Raw genomic sequence first — 14022 nt, 5'->3', positions numbered from 1 at the left:
CCGTATCCCTCCAAACCCTTCCTATCCATTTACCCATCCAAATGCCTCTTCAATGTTGCAATTGCACCAGCCTCCACCACATCCTCTGGCAGCTCATTCCATACACATACCACCGCCTGCGTGAAAAAGTTGCCTCTTAGGTCTCTTTTATATCTTTCCCCTCTCACCCTAAACCTCTGCCCTCTAGTGCTGGACTCCCCGACCCCCCGGAAAAGACTTTGTCTATTTATCCTAGCCATGCCCCTCATAATTTTGTAAACCTCTATAAAGTCACCCCTCAGCCTCCGCTCCAGGGAAAACAGCCCCAGCCTGTTCAGCCTCTCCCTATAGCTCAAATCCTCCAACTCTGGCAACACCCTTGTAAGTCTTTTCTGAACCCTTTCAAGTTTCGCAACATCTTTCCGATAGGAAGGAGACCAGAATTGCACGCAATATTCCAACAGTGGCCTAACCAATGTCCTGTACAGCCGGAACAAGACCTCCCAACTCCTGTACTCAATACTCTGACCAATAAAGGAAAGCATACCAAACGCCGCCTTCACTATCCTATCTACCTATAGCTCCACTTTCAAGGAATTATGAACCTGCACTCCAAGGTCTCTTTGTTCAGCAACACTCCCTTGGACCTTACCATTAAGTGTATAAGTCCTGCTAAGATTTTATTTCCTAAGATGCAGCACCTCACATTTATCTGAATTAAACTCCATCTGCCACTTCTCAGCCCATTGGCCCATCTGGTCAGGATCCTGTTGTAATCTGAGGTAACCCTCTTTGTTGACCACTACACCTCCAATTTTGGTGTCATCTGCAAACTTACTAACTGTACCTCTCATGCTCCCATCCAAATCATTTATGTAAATGACAAAAAGTAGAGGACCCAGCACCGATCCTTGTGGCATTCCACTGGTCACAGGCCTCCAGTCTAAAAAACACCCTCCACCAGCACCCTCTGTCTTCTACCTTTGAGCCAGTTCTGTATCCAAATGACTACTTCTCCCTTTATTCCATGAGACCTAACCTTGCTGATCAGTCTCCCATGGGGAACCTTGTCGAACGCCTTACTGAAGTCCATATAGATCACATCTACTGCTCTGCCCTCATCAATCTTCTTTGTTACTACTTCAAAAAACTCAATCAAGTTTGTGAGACATGATTTCCCACGCACAAAGCCATGTTGACTATCCCTAATCATTCCTTGCCTTTCCAAATACATGTACATCCTGTCCCTCAGGATTCCCTCCAACAACTTACCCTCCACCGAGGTCAGGCTCCCCAGTCTATAGTTTCCTGGTTTGTCTTTACCCGCCCTTCTTAAACAGTGGCACCACGTTTGCCAACTTCCAGTCTTCCGGCACCTCACCTGTGACTATTGATGATACAAATATCTCAGCAAGAGGCCCAGCAATCACTTCTCTAGCTTCCCACAGAGTTCTCGGGTACACCTGATCAGGTCCTGGGGATTTATCCACCTTTAACCATTTCAAGACATCCAGCACTTCCTCCTCTGTAATCTTGACATTTTGCAAGATATCGCCATCTATTTCCCTACAGTCTATATCTTCCATGTCCTTTTCCACAGTAAATACTGATGCAAAATATTCATTTAGTATCTCCCCCATTTTCTGTGGCTCCACACGAAGGCCGTCTTGCTGATCTTTGAGGGGCCCTATTGTCTCCCTAGTTACCCTTTTGTCCTTAATATGTAAAAACCTGTTGGATTCTCCTTAATTCTATTTGCCAACACAATCTCATGTCCCCTTTTTGCCCTCCTGATTTCCCTCTTAAGTATACTCCTACTTCCTTTATACTCTTCGAAGGATTCACTCAATCTATCCTGTCTATATCTGATATATGCTTCCTTCTTTTTCTTAACCACACCCTCAATTTCTTTAGTCATCCAGCATTCCCTATACCTACCAACCTTCCCTTTCACCCTGACAGGAATATATTTTCTCTGGATTCTCGTTATCTCATTTCTGAAGGCTTCCCATTTTCCAGCCGGCCCTTTTACCTGTGAACGTCTGCCTCAAATCAGCTTTCGAAAGTTCTTGCCTAATACTGTCAAAATTGGCCTTTCTCCAATTTAGAACTTCAACTTTCAGATCTGGTCTATCCTTTTCCATCACGATTTTAAATCTATTAGAATTATGGTCGCTGGCCCCAAAGTGCTCCCCCACTGACACCTCAGTCACCTGCCCAGCCTTACTTTCCAGGAGTCGGTCAAGTTTTGCACCTTCTCTAGTCGGTATATCCACATACTGAATCAGAAAATTGTCTTGTACTCACTCAACAAATTCCTCTCCACCTAAACCTCTAACACTATGGCAATCCCAGTCGATGTTTTGAAAGTTAAAATCCCCTACCATAACCACCCTATTATTCTTACAGATAGCTGAGATCTCCTTACAAGTTTGTTTCTCAATTTCCCTCTGACTATTAGGGGGCCTGTAATACAATCCTAATAAGGAGATCATCCCTTTCTTGTTTCTCAGTTCCACCCAAATATCTTCGCTGGAAGTATTTTTGGGAATATCCTCCCTCAGCACAGCTGTAATGCTATCCCTTATCAAAAATGCCACTCCCCCTCTTCTCACATGTCATCTTGGCTTGGAAGTATATTGCAGTTGCTTTTCAGTAACGCTGCATCAAAATCCTAGAACTCCCTTCTTAATGGCACTGAGAGTATCTCCGTCCCCCACAGACTGCAGCAGTTTAAGAAGGCAGCTCATCACCAGCTTCTCAAGAGCCATTAAATGAGCGACAAATGTTAATTAATTAGCAATGACAATATCCCAGGAATGAAAAAAGTTATAAACTAGTGATCTCAGCTTGAAATATTAATCTGGCCTCACTAATTTGTGAATCTGAAATTGGTGAGAAAGTCAGAGAATTTGACGTCTTGGTGAAACATAATAATGCTTTACTTAAATATTCTAAGCATACAGCAAGCAGTTTTCTATATGCCCATTTCTAGGATGTTTACTTATTTGTCTTGTTTTACCTCAGGATGTCCAAAGTGCTTCCTAGTCAATAAGATATCTTTCACTGTAAGCAGGGTTGCCAGGTAGGACACGTAAGACCCAAACTTCAAGAAACAAGTAGATTTTAGGTAAATATCCAAATAAGCTATTTCTGATGATGCTGGTTGGTAGCACTGATATCAGGAGGCAATTGCTGCTCCAAGTGCAAATCTCATTAAGCTAATGCAAATGGTTCCTTCCAATATACATCATCAATATGGTACTTCTATATCAAAAAGCTCATTTGCAATGCTGTTTCTTGCAATGATTTCTATTGATACAATAAATACATATTGCAATTTTTGGACTTGTCATTGACTTTTCAGTGCTTGATCTGAATCCAAATTTAAGCTTTAATCCAAATTTAAGCCTTAATCCAAATTCTGAAGCTGATTCTCTATATTCGAAATTACTGATCTTAAAAGTGGATCATTGTCTAAAAGTAATCCCATTAGCTGTTCTTTAGACATTTTTATAACCCTAAAGGAGGATCAAGAGGAGTTCTATAGGAGTGAGTCATGTATCCCTGCACTGTAAGAAGACTCATTCGATCTGTAACAATCCAGATAGGCGAAGGCAGACAGTGCCGTGTTATTGGATATGTCTGAGGAGCGAAGTACTTACAAGTATCAGGAAGGCAGCATCACAACTTTGTTTTGCCAGAACTTGCTATCTTTCGCTGCCAGACGTTTAAACCTTCTCTATAGATGGGAATAGCTCAACCATCATCCACTTCCTTCTATCTCTCACTAACTAATCCCCATCCCCAGCCAAACCTAATTTCCTTTTGTGTCTTTCCCCATAGTTTTCTTTTTAATCAACCTGTTCAGAAGTGTTTTGTTTATGACATTGCTAATTTATAATTTTTTCATCCATGGGATGTTGGCATTGCTAATTACGCTAGTATTTATTGCTTATTTAATTACTCTTGAGTTGTTGTTAGTGAGCTGGCTTCTTAAACTGCTGCAGTCTGTGGGGATAGGGTTCCTCACAGTACTGTTCTTGGTGGCCTCCTTTTATGCCACATCAAAACATTTGCATCCTGGATCTGAAAATACGGAAGAAAAAGATATAGATAGTGGAAAAAACTTCTATATAGAAACCAAACAGAAACAGAAATGGACTAGCCATAAAAATACTGTGGATACAAGGACAGGTCTGGAGCCAGGAACCTTGCAATGAGTAACTCACCTCCTCACTGTCCTCCATTTTCAAGGCACAAGTTAGGAGTGTGACGTATCCTGCCCATCTGCCAGGATAACTGCAGTTCTGACAACATTCAAAGAATTTGACACTATTCAGGGGAAAGCAAGTCACTTGACTGGCTTCCATGCAGTCCCTTAATATTGATATACCTTGATAGCAATGTGTACCATCTAAAACGCACACACTAAAGCTTCTTCAAAAGCACCTTACAAACTTGCAACCATTACCATCTAGAAGAACTGGGGCAACAGATCCATGCGAGCATCATCTACCAGTTGCTGTCCAAGCCATTCATTAGCTTGGCTTGGAAATAAATCATTTGTTCACCGTCACTAAATTTCCTGACAGCAACACCAAGCAGTATCTGTACCAAATGGACTGCAGTAGTTCAAGAAAGTAGCACGACATCACGATCTCCATTAATTAGGAATGGACAATAAATGTAGGCCTAACTAGTGACACCCACGTCAAATGAATGAGATGTTCAAAAAATGGCCAAGATGGACTGAAAGGGACAAAACATTTGATTTTAGTCGGACAGCAGAAACCAGAAAATGGTGTCGTTTAGAAATGTGCAGGTTGCCATTCGCTTTTGGAATGTTGGCGTCACTGGCTGCATTCAAGCCTAGTCTCTAGTTTTCCCTGAGAAAGTGGTAGTGAGCTGCCTCCTTGAATTATTGCAATTAATGTGCTGGGTTAGAGATACAATCCTGTAAGGGAGAGAATTCCAGTATTTTGATGCAATGACATGAAAAAACAGCAATATATTTCCAAGTTTGTTTGGTGAGTGGCTTGGTGGGGAACATGCAGGTAGTATATGACTATTTTTTTCATGGATTTCTGCTTTAACATTCTATAGAGAAATGCAGCACTTGCTTAAAGCAGAACAACCTTAAGAGTTTTTATAAATTCGGGTCCTTTAAGTCCTTAAAATTAACTCAGGATTAAGTGGGGTAACTGCTGCGGGTTTGCTAAGACACACTCAAAATTGTTTTCTGCCACTTTAGGTCAATGGGTGACCAACAATGGACGGATTTTTCAATACTAGAAGTCACTTTACTCTCATTCTGGATATGAAATGGACTAGTTGCACTTCAGTGAAACATGAAGTATTTTATACATACCCAGGCGTGAAGATTAGACTAGTTGGTTTGTGTTTCATTGACCTGACTGACCTCCTATAGGTGCACTTTGGTTTTAAATTGACACATGTAATCCTTTACAAAATGAAATACTGTGGATGATGGAAAATTTGAAATAAAAACAAAGAATGTTAAGTGGCTTATGTGACTCAGTAACAGATTTATTCTATTAATAGTCCTGGGAAGTTCCTTGAAATGCTTTACCATTTTAAGAGTACTTATTTATGCATGTTCAAGTTTCTGTTTATCTGTCATACTCCATGCATCACACATGATAAATACGTAGCTAACTCATCAGGGAATGGTACAAACCTTTGCTAACATCTGACCACTTCCCTTTTGTTTTAATCATTCATGGGATTGGGCTGCTGCTGCCTATTCCGAATTGCTGAGGGGTCAGTCAAGTGTGAACCACACTGCTGTTGGTGTGGAGTGACATGTAGGCCAGACCAGGTAAGGATGGCAGTTTCCTTCGTAAAGGACATTGGTGAACTAGATAGGTTTTTCCAGCAATTGATTTGTGGTCACCATTAGACACTTAATTCCAGATCTTTACTGAATTCTAATTCCACCATTTGCAGTGGTGGAATTTGAACCCAGTTCCCCAGAACGTGACCTGCATCTCTGAGTTAGCAGTCCAGTGATAATACTACCTGGCCAGTAGTTTCTTACTGTCTGAGGAAGGTTGAAAAGGTAACAGATAAAATTGTCCTATTTTGTTTCGAGATTTGATAAATTGAATTTGAACTTTGAATACTCAAGTGAGTTCGGATTCAGAGATGGCCGTTTCATAATCCAGTGTATCAAGAAGGCAGCTAGAGACAATGCTCATTGTGACCTGGACCCTAACAATATAAAGTAATAGCAGAACCAACATCCCTTGCAGACATTGATCATAATACAACCAGATTTACTATTATCGACTATGTACTGATTGTAATCAAGATGCATCACTTTAAAAGAATGAAAATAAATTAAGAGAAGAACTAAGCAAAAGGATGCTCAACATAACCAGTGGAAAGTTAATGGTTAATAGAATAATGTTGAATGAGTAGCATGCAAACATCCAAAAGCTGAAAAAACTGGTCTGTCAAGTCTACCTAATCAGTAATTACATGGTGTTATTACTCTCCCCAGCATTGAATGTAACCTCCTGAGAGAGGCAAAAAAAAACTACACCCAGTGATTCAAAGCCAGCTTGAAGAGATGAGAGTGTATATGAGTTCCAATCCCTAGTGCCACCAATCTTTTATGTAGTACAGTCTCAAGATTAAATATATAGGAACAAATTACTGCAGATGCTGGAATCTGTATTGAAAACATATGCTGGAGATCATAACCGGTCGGAGAACATCCATGGAGATAGAGCAAGCTAATGTTTTGAGTCTAGATGACTTCATCAGAGCTGAAATAAAGTGCAAAGTGGACATTTATGCTACAGTTTTGGGGTGGCAGGCATTATTGGTTGTTGTAGGTGTAGGGTAGTTTTACTCACCAAACTCAGATTACACTAGCGTAACCCTAATTAAATTAACAACTAGATTACTCGTGAATTACTGGAAAAATGTTAAATCCTACAAGAGGAAATAAAAGGGATTTATAGGGATGAATATTCAAATTTGCACAATGTAGAGGAACAAATAGTCAAAAAAATCTTTCAGTACTGTAATAATAAAAGATTAATCATTGGTAAAAGTAATAAAATATGCAAAACTGACTTTAAACTGAGAGTGAGTACAAAATAGAACATACTTTTAATAACTACTTCCATTACCAGAACCAGCATGAACAACATGCACTCCAGTAACAGTTAATCACTAAGGAGAACGTAATTGCACACAGCTATGAAAAAGCAATGCACTATTTGGCTCAACCTGTCTATGTAAGCGTTGACTCTCCACGTGAATCAATTGTTTTGAACACTCTTCTCCTAGTCCTTCCTCCAATTTTCTGCTTTGATACAAACAAAATACAAGTTGCCAACAAACTGGAAGGACTTAGAATAAATAATTCCCCAGCTGTTTATTGGAATTATCTTGTTGAGAGAGGAGCAGAGAATTGACAGTCATTATGCCAGAGTCACTAGGCACTGAAGTCAATGTGTTGATACTCCCCTTCTGCGTGGCACCCTATCCATTCCCTTCACCATTAATGAACAGCGGTAGTAGCGTGTACTATCTACAAGATACACTGTGGTATTCAGAAAGCTTCTGTGACAGCACTTTCCAAACCCAACCTGCTACCACCTAGAAAGAGAATGCTAGTAGATACATGAAAATATCATCAATGCAAGTTCTTCTCAAAGCCACGTGACATCCTGACTTGGAAATAAATCACCGTGCCTTCATTGTCACTGGGTCAAAATCCTGGAAGACGCTACGAGTACTTTCAATGTATCTGTACCATATGAACTGCAGCAGTTCAAGAAAGTAGCTAACCACCACCTTCTCCAAGGAAATTAAGGATGGACAATAAACGTTCCAGATTGGAGAGCTTAAAGTATTTATATCATTAATAGTTATTTACCAATATAGAGTTGAGTACTGCTGAAAAAAGACACGTTGGAAAATTTTGAAATGACCTAATCGATTACTCGGTCCAATTAGAGATGGGCAATAAAGGTTGGCCCAGCCAGCAATGCGCACATCCCATGAATGAATAAAAGAAACAGCCAGACTTTGTTTAAATTTTAAACTAGGTAGCTTAACTGATTAGTCAGGGTGTTGCTATAGAAATAAACCAACAAATGGCTGTCACCTCTTTTGTTGACTTGAAACAGGTGCAGTGGTGTATGTTTTCTTTCTGGCTGTAAAAAAAATGGAGCCTTTATGTTAATAACTTTAACTTCTAGTACAGACTTAGGTTTAAAAACTTAATGCACATTATCCAATTTATAGATGCTATCAAATTAGTATAGATGATGAATTTGAAGGAGTAAATTTAGAAATTACAAAATGAATTGCAGTATACACACACACACACACACACACACACACACACACACACGATAAAAAGGACAGTAGGACTCCAATGCATGAAGTTCTGCAAATAGGAAGGGAAGAAAACTCACCACGTATAATGTTAATAGGGTTAGAAAAAGCTGAAGATAAATATGAAGAATAATCTTTTCAAATCTCATGCTTAACATGTAATAAGTGGCCATGTTACAAATCAACAAAGTTAACATGGTTTTGGTTAAAGGTTATCGACTTAAAATGTTGACTTTTTCTCTAAATGTGCTGCCTGCCCGAGTGTTTCCAGAATTTTCTGTTTTCATTAAAGCTCATTGAATTTTGAAGTAAATGGCAAAACAGTTCTTGTACAGTAAAATGTAATTCTGAAGCAAACACTAGAAGTGCAGGTCTGGCAGCATCTGAGAAGAAAATCAAATTTGCATTTGAGCTTCTTGATGATTCATAACTCAATTATAAATTCAGATTAACTGCACAGTGCTCAGATCTGACCATGTCTTCAGAACTATGTCCATTCTGAATATTGACAAACAAGAGACATTTAAGTGCGATTACAAACACAGATATGACCCTGGTGTAAAGAGTTATGGTTTGAGCAATTACAAGAAAAATGTGGCACTCAGCCTGAAATTGTAATGTCTTCAAGGTGATCTTATGTCAGGAAACAAAGTAGTTAAAGATATGCAAAAATTAAACTGAAGTTTCCATGTGTTTCAAAAAGTCAGGGAAAAATCCATGAGTTCAATGTGAAGGGACAAAATTTAGGACAGCCATTGGAAAGTCCCAACTGTTGTGATATCAGGTTCAAATTAGTAATCTAGAATAAAATAATTATTTCAGGGTGTCCAATTTCAAAGAAATGAGAACAGATCTGATCCAATTAAGTGAACTAAGAGATGAAAGGCAGAAATATAACAGAACAATGAACTGTCATTAAAATATTAGATAATGGGTACAATCGAAGTACAACTCCAAACAGCAAACAAACCAGAGTTTGCTAGATGACAAAATAAATAGAAAATGAAATGGAAAGTAAATGCCTGTACCAGAGTGGTATGACCGGAGAACCAAGCTGAATATAGAAGTGGAAAAAGAAACGGGAAGCAAGCATATGTCGGACATAACTAATACAGTGTGGAATCTGAGTCCTTTATAGGACTATAGTAATAGTGGGAAGATTAGATTACGTTACTTATAGTGTGGAAACAGGCCCTTTGGCCCAACAAGTCCACACCGAAGCGCAATCCACCCATTCCCCTATGTTTACCCCTTTACCTAACACTACAGGCAATTTACTCTGGCCAATTCACCTAATCTGCACATCTTTGTGACTGTGGGAGGAAACCAGAGCACCCAGAGGAAACCCACGCAGACACGGGGAGAATGTGCAAAGTCAGTCGCCTGAGTCGGGAACTGAACCCGGGTCTCTAGCACTGTGAGGCAGCAGTGCTGACCACTGTGCCACCATGCCGCCCACAAATGGAAATGGAAGAATGGCCTGAATAGAGCAGAGTAATTTGGTTGATTGGCTTATCTCTGTTCATACTCCACGATCTTATAAATAGGAAATGTATGCATGAAAGAGAGAGCATGACTGAGGTGCTAAATGAGTTCTTTCCTTTTGCCTTTACCAAGGAAGATGATGGTTCCAAAATCATAAGTAAGAGTTTGGTAATTGAGATACTAGATATGCTAAAGACTGAAAAAGAAGACAGGACAGATTGGATGCATTTGAGGATACTGAGGAAAATATGATCTTAAATTTCAGAGGCTTCCAATTCTCCTTAGATACAGTGACAGCTAGAGGACTGGAGAGAATTGCAAATGTTATACTCTTCAAAATTGTGAAATGATATATTTTGAGAAGAGAATTGAGGGAAAGAAATATAAAATAAAGGATCCAATTCTAAAGAGAATGTAATAGCAGAGCGCTTTTGGTGTGTATGAGAAGACTGAAAAATCCATTCTGTATCCTGGATTTTTAACCAGTGTCAAACAGTTCGAAAGCATGGGTTTGTCCCGTTCTTAGCACCGTACATAGAAAAGATGTAAAGACATTAGAAAGAATACAGAAATGATTTACAAGCATGATTGCAGGAAGTGCTGTTCTCCTTCAAGAAAATTGGAACGAAATTTGATAGATCTTTGCAGAGGTGCTCAAAACTTGAGGGTCTGGAAGAGTAGGTGGGGAGAAATATCCCATTAGTCAAATAATTGAGAAGCAGAACAATTATTTCTGTATTCAAACTGGATGGCAAAAAAATGCACAGGATTTTAAAAATCTTTTTTTTAAATTTGGCAACCATTTTGGATCTGGAATGCATTTCCTGAAAATGGGCTAGAGAGAGCTTCAATCTTTGGCTTGCAAGAAGCCATTGAATAATGCCCTGAAGAGCAAAAAAAAAATTCAGTGCTGCAGAGAAAAGAGAGGTGAGTGGCATTGAGTAAGTTGTAGTTGCCATGACCTGGTATGAATATGATGGAGTAAGTGATTTCCTTCCACGCTGTATCCATTTTATAATTCTATGAATTTTTTATTCACAATAATGTGCTTATGTTCTGCAAGATACAGGAGTAGAGGCAAATAAACCATATAAATAATTGAAGAATTACATGCCATAAGAGGCAAAAAACTTTTAATTGCTCTTTTAAAATTGCTTTCCTTCTGATTCTGAGATTGTTTCAATTTACAGAAATTAATTATGCCACAACTTAAATTATAAAATTATTAATATTTTGTTTTTTCTCATCAGAATACATTTGCAACTTGCAGTCAGTTATGTTTTCAATAAAACTACGTAAGGTACATTCAGAAAAATAAACTTTTCAAATATTGTAAATGGACAACATTGGCAAAGAGTTGGAAAAGTTTGAGATGATCGAATGAAATGCTACTGACAGGTTGGGAGGCACAGGAACTGAAGGAATAGTGTGCTTTTGTCACAGTAGAAATCTGATTAAGGATTCAAAAACAGAATTCGAAAAAAGAAGTGCCTGGTTTGGGAAGGGACATATAATTACTTTAGACAGGAAAGTGAGCTCGGAGATGGGAATGCTAGTTTTCGAGCATGTTGGGATCAAGGAGAGGAATGTTGACAGCAGAACTTCGCTGAAAGTTAATATGGAATCTGAATAGGGGTGTTACTTGGTCAGAGTTTGGTGTGAATAGATTGAGGGAGCAAAGCTAGTATTTATTTCTTTATTGTGTCATGGAATGCAAACATCACTGGTGTGGTCAGCACTTAGTCATCCCTAATTGTCCTTAAACTGAATGGTTAGAGAGGGTATTTTGGAGGGAAATTGCAAGTTAACCACAATACTGTGCATTTGGAGTCACACATTAGGATGCCAGATTTCATGCTCTCAAGGGCATTAATGAAGCAAATGGGATTTTGTGACTGGTGATTACTTTTTTTAAATCCCAGATTTATCTAATGATATTTATCTAATTTACGAGATTAATTCCAGATGTACCGAATTGTAGGGCTGCACAGTGGCTCATGGTTAGCACTGCTGCCTCACAGTGCATAGGACCTGGGTTGAATTCCAGCTTTGGGTGACTATCTGAGTTTGCATGTTCTCCCCATGTCTGCATGGGGTTTTCTCCAGGTGCTCCAGTTTCCACCTAAAGTACAGCAATATGTAGGTCAGGTGGATTGGCCATGCTAAATTGCCCTGTACTGTCTAGAGGTGTGTGGGTTAGGTGGTTTAACAATGTTGTGGTTGCAAGGTTGGGCTGGACGCTTGCTCTTTGGAGAAACGTTGAGAATTCTTGCACACTGTAGGGATTCTATGATTCCATTTAAATTGTACTAGCTGCGTGGGTGGAGTATAGACCTAAATCCCCAGAGCATTAACCTGGGATACTAGTCCTGTGACATTACCACTTATACCATCCTATCTCCCCATTGAGCAACATGATGTTGGAGAGGATGTGTGAAGGGAGATAAGAAAGAAAGTAGAGAAACTGATATGTTAACATTGGCGCTGGGACATTACTGTATGTTTAGACAAGTTGGTTGGTGCAAGACAGATTTATGACATAGTGTTACAGAGGCAACTAATATTGGATTGTCTAATAAGTGACCAATAAATCTCATCTTTCTCTAGCTCTAAGAGTCATATTAGATGTAACTCTGTTACACTTTCCACAGATAACTGCTGAATTTCTCTGGCACTTTTTTTTATTTCAAAGATTTGCCTTAGAAAAGCTGAGGGTTAAATTTCCATAAAGACCTTGGAATTGCGAACAGTTTTAGCAGAGGAGCATATGACCCCAGATTACTATAGGATTCAGCCAGATCTGGCTAGAAACATTCAAAATGCATTCTTGTTACTCGCTATCTCCCCTTTCATCTTCTCTTTCGATTGTTTATATTGTATTTCCAATGTCAATGAAGGGATAAATCTGCCGGTTACTTTACGAAATATGTCACGGGAAAATATGCGCAATGAATAATGCACTTTTATTTTATCTTTATCTCCTGATAAGAGCGTAATTTATTGTCTCATTTATAACGCTTTATTTCTTCCGATTTGGAAGAATTTCAGGGCTTTTCCTAACATCGGTACGCCTCCACACATCAGGAGAAGGTCAACAGGAAAAGATCTGTCACGTTAAGCACGAACTGTTTATGCTAAACTGACAAATCTGTAGTTCATATAAGGGTTGGCATTAGTGCTTCACCGAAGGGGGGGCGCTGGAAGAAATTGAAGCTGCACAATAGTGTTATTTCATACTGTTTTTTTTCCGGCTCTTAAATAGAATGTACCTTTTGTTTTGTCTTTTGCCATTTTGCAATTACCCGTTTAGGGTAACAACACGACTTTTTTTTTGTACATTCTGGTGTGTCTGGGTCGTTCTTTCAATTTAATTGTCATCCAACATCCTATGCAGTCTTAGGGGGAGCTCTCATGCGCAAAGCAAAGAATCGCTGACCTCATTCCTCCCGGAACGTGCCAGCAACCAGATCCAGAATGTTTAAATCATAATTGTCTGTTAGACATTTTCCATACAACAGTTCTTCAAAATCTTATGTTTAATAAAATTACACTAAAAATGCTGCGATTGTTTAAGAATTAACCATTTTTCAGTTTTTACGGATTAATAATGTTACTGATCTCATTCCTGAGGCAGAGTTTCGATGTCGCGAGCGCCTCCTGTTGGAGGCAAAATGGCAACAAGAAACAGCTACATTGCAGATGGCGACTTCGTTCACCCTTCGGTTTCGGGATTTCAGCTTGTTCGCAAACTGGCTACCAAGCTTCCTTTTAAACTAACGCCAACTGCAAAAGAGATGGTGACTTGTGTTCATTTTAATATCTGATTCAAGAAGAAAAAGCCATCTACACTAATTTAGCAAAAATAAATGGAATCGGTTTAATTTGAGCTTTCAAAGGTTGGAAAACGGATTGTCTAACAGACGTACAGCACTCGGAAGAGAAAATGCCATTTGTCATGTAAACTTCACATTACCTAGAGCCTCCTGAGCGAAGTGAAATTATTTTTGGCTTATTTTAAAAAGTGACATAAATTCAGAAACTCCACTGAATATCGGTTTCTTTTGACAGCCTACACATTTCATAAAAATAGAAGTACCGGTTGACGTGATAATTTGCAATAGTGGGAACTTTGAAAATTAGTGGATATTCACGAGACCCTGTCAGAAAAAAAGAACACGA

The sequence above is a fragment of the Hemiscyllium ocellatum genome, chromosome 2, assembly GCF_020745735.1.
Source record: "Hemiscyllium ocellatum isolate sHemOce1 chromosome 2, sHemOce1.pat.X.cur, whole genome shotgun sequence".
Classification (NCBI taxonomy): domain Eukaryota; kingdom Metazoa; phylum Chordata; class Chondrichthyes; order Orectolobiformes; family Hemiscylliidae; genus Hemiscyllium; species Hemiscyllium ocellatum.
This window is presented reverse-complemented; position numbering follows the sequence as displayed.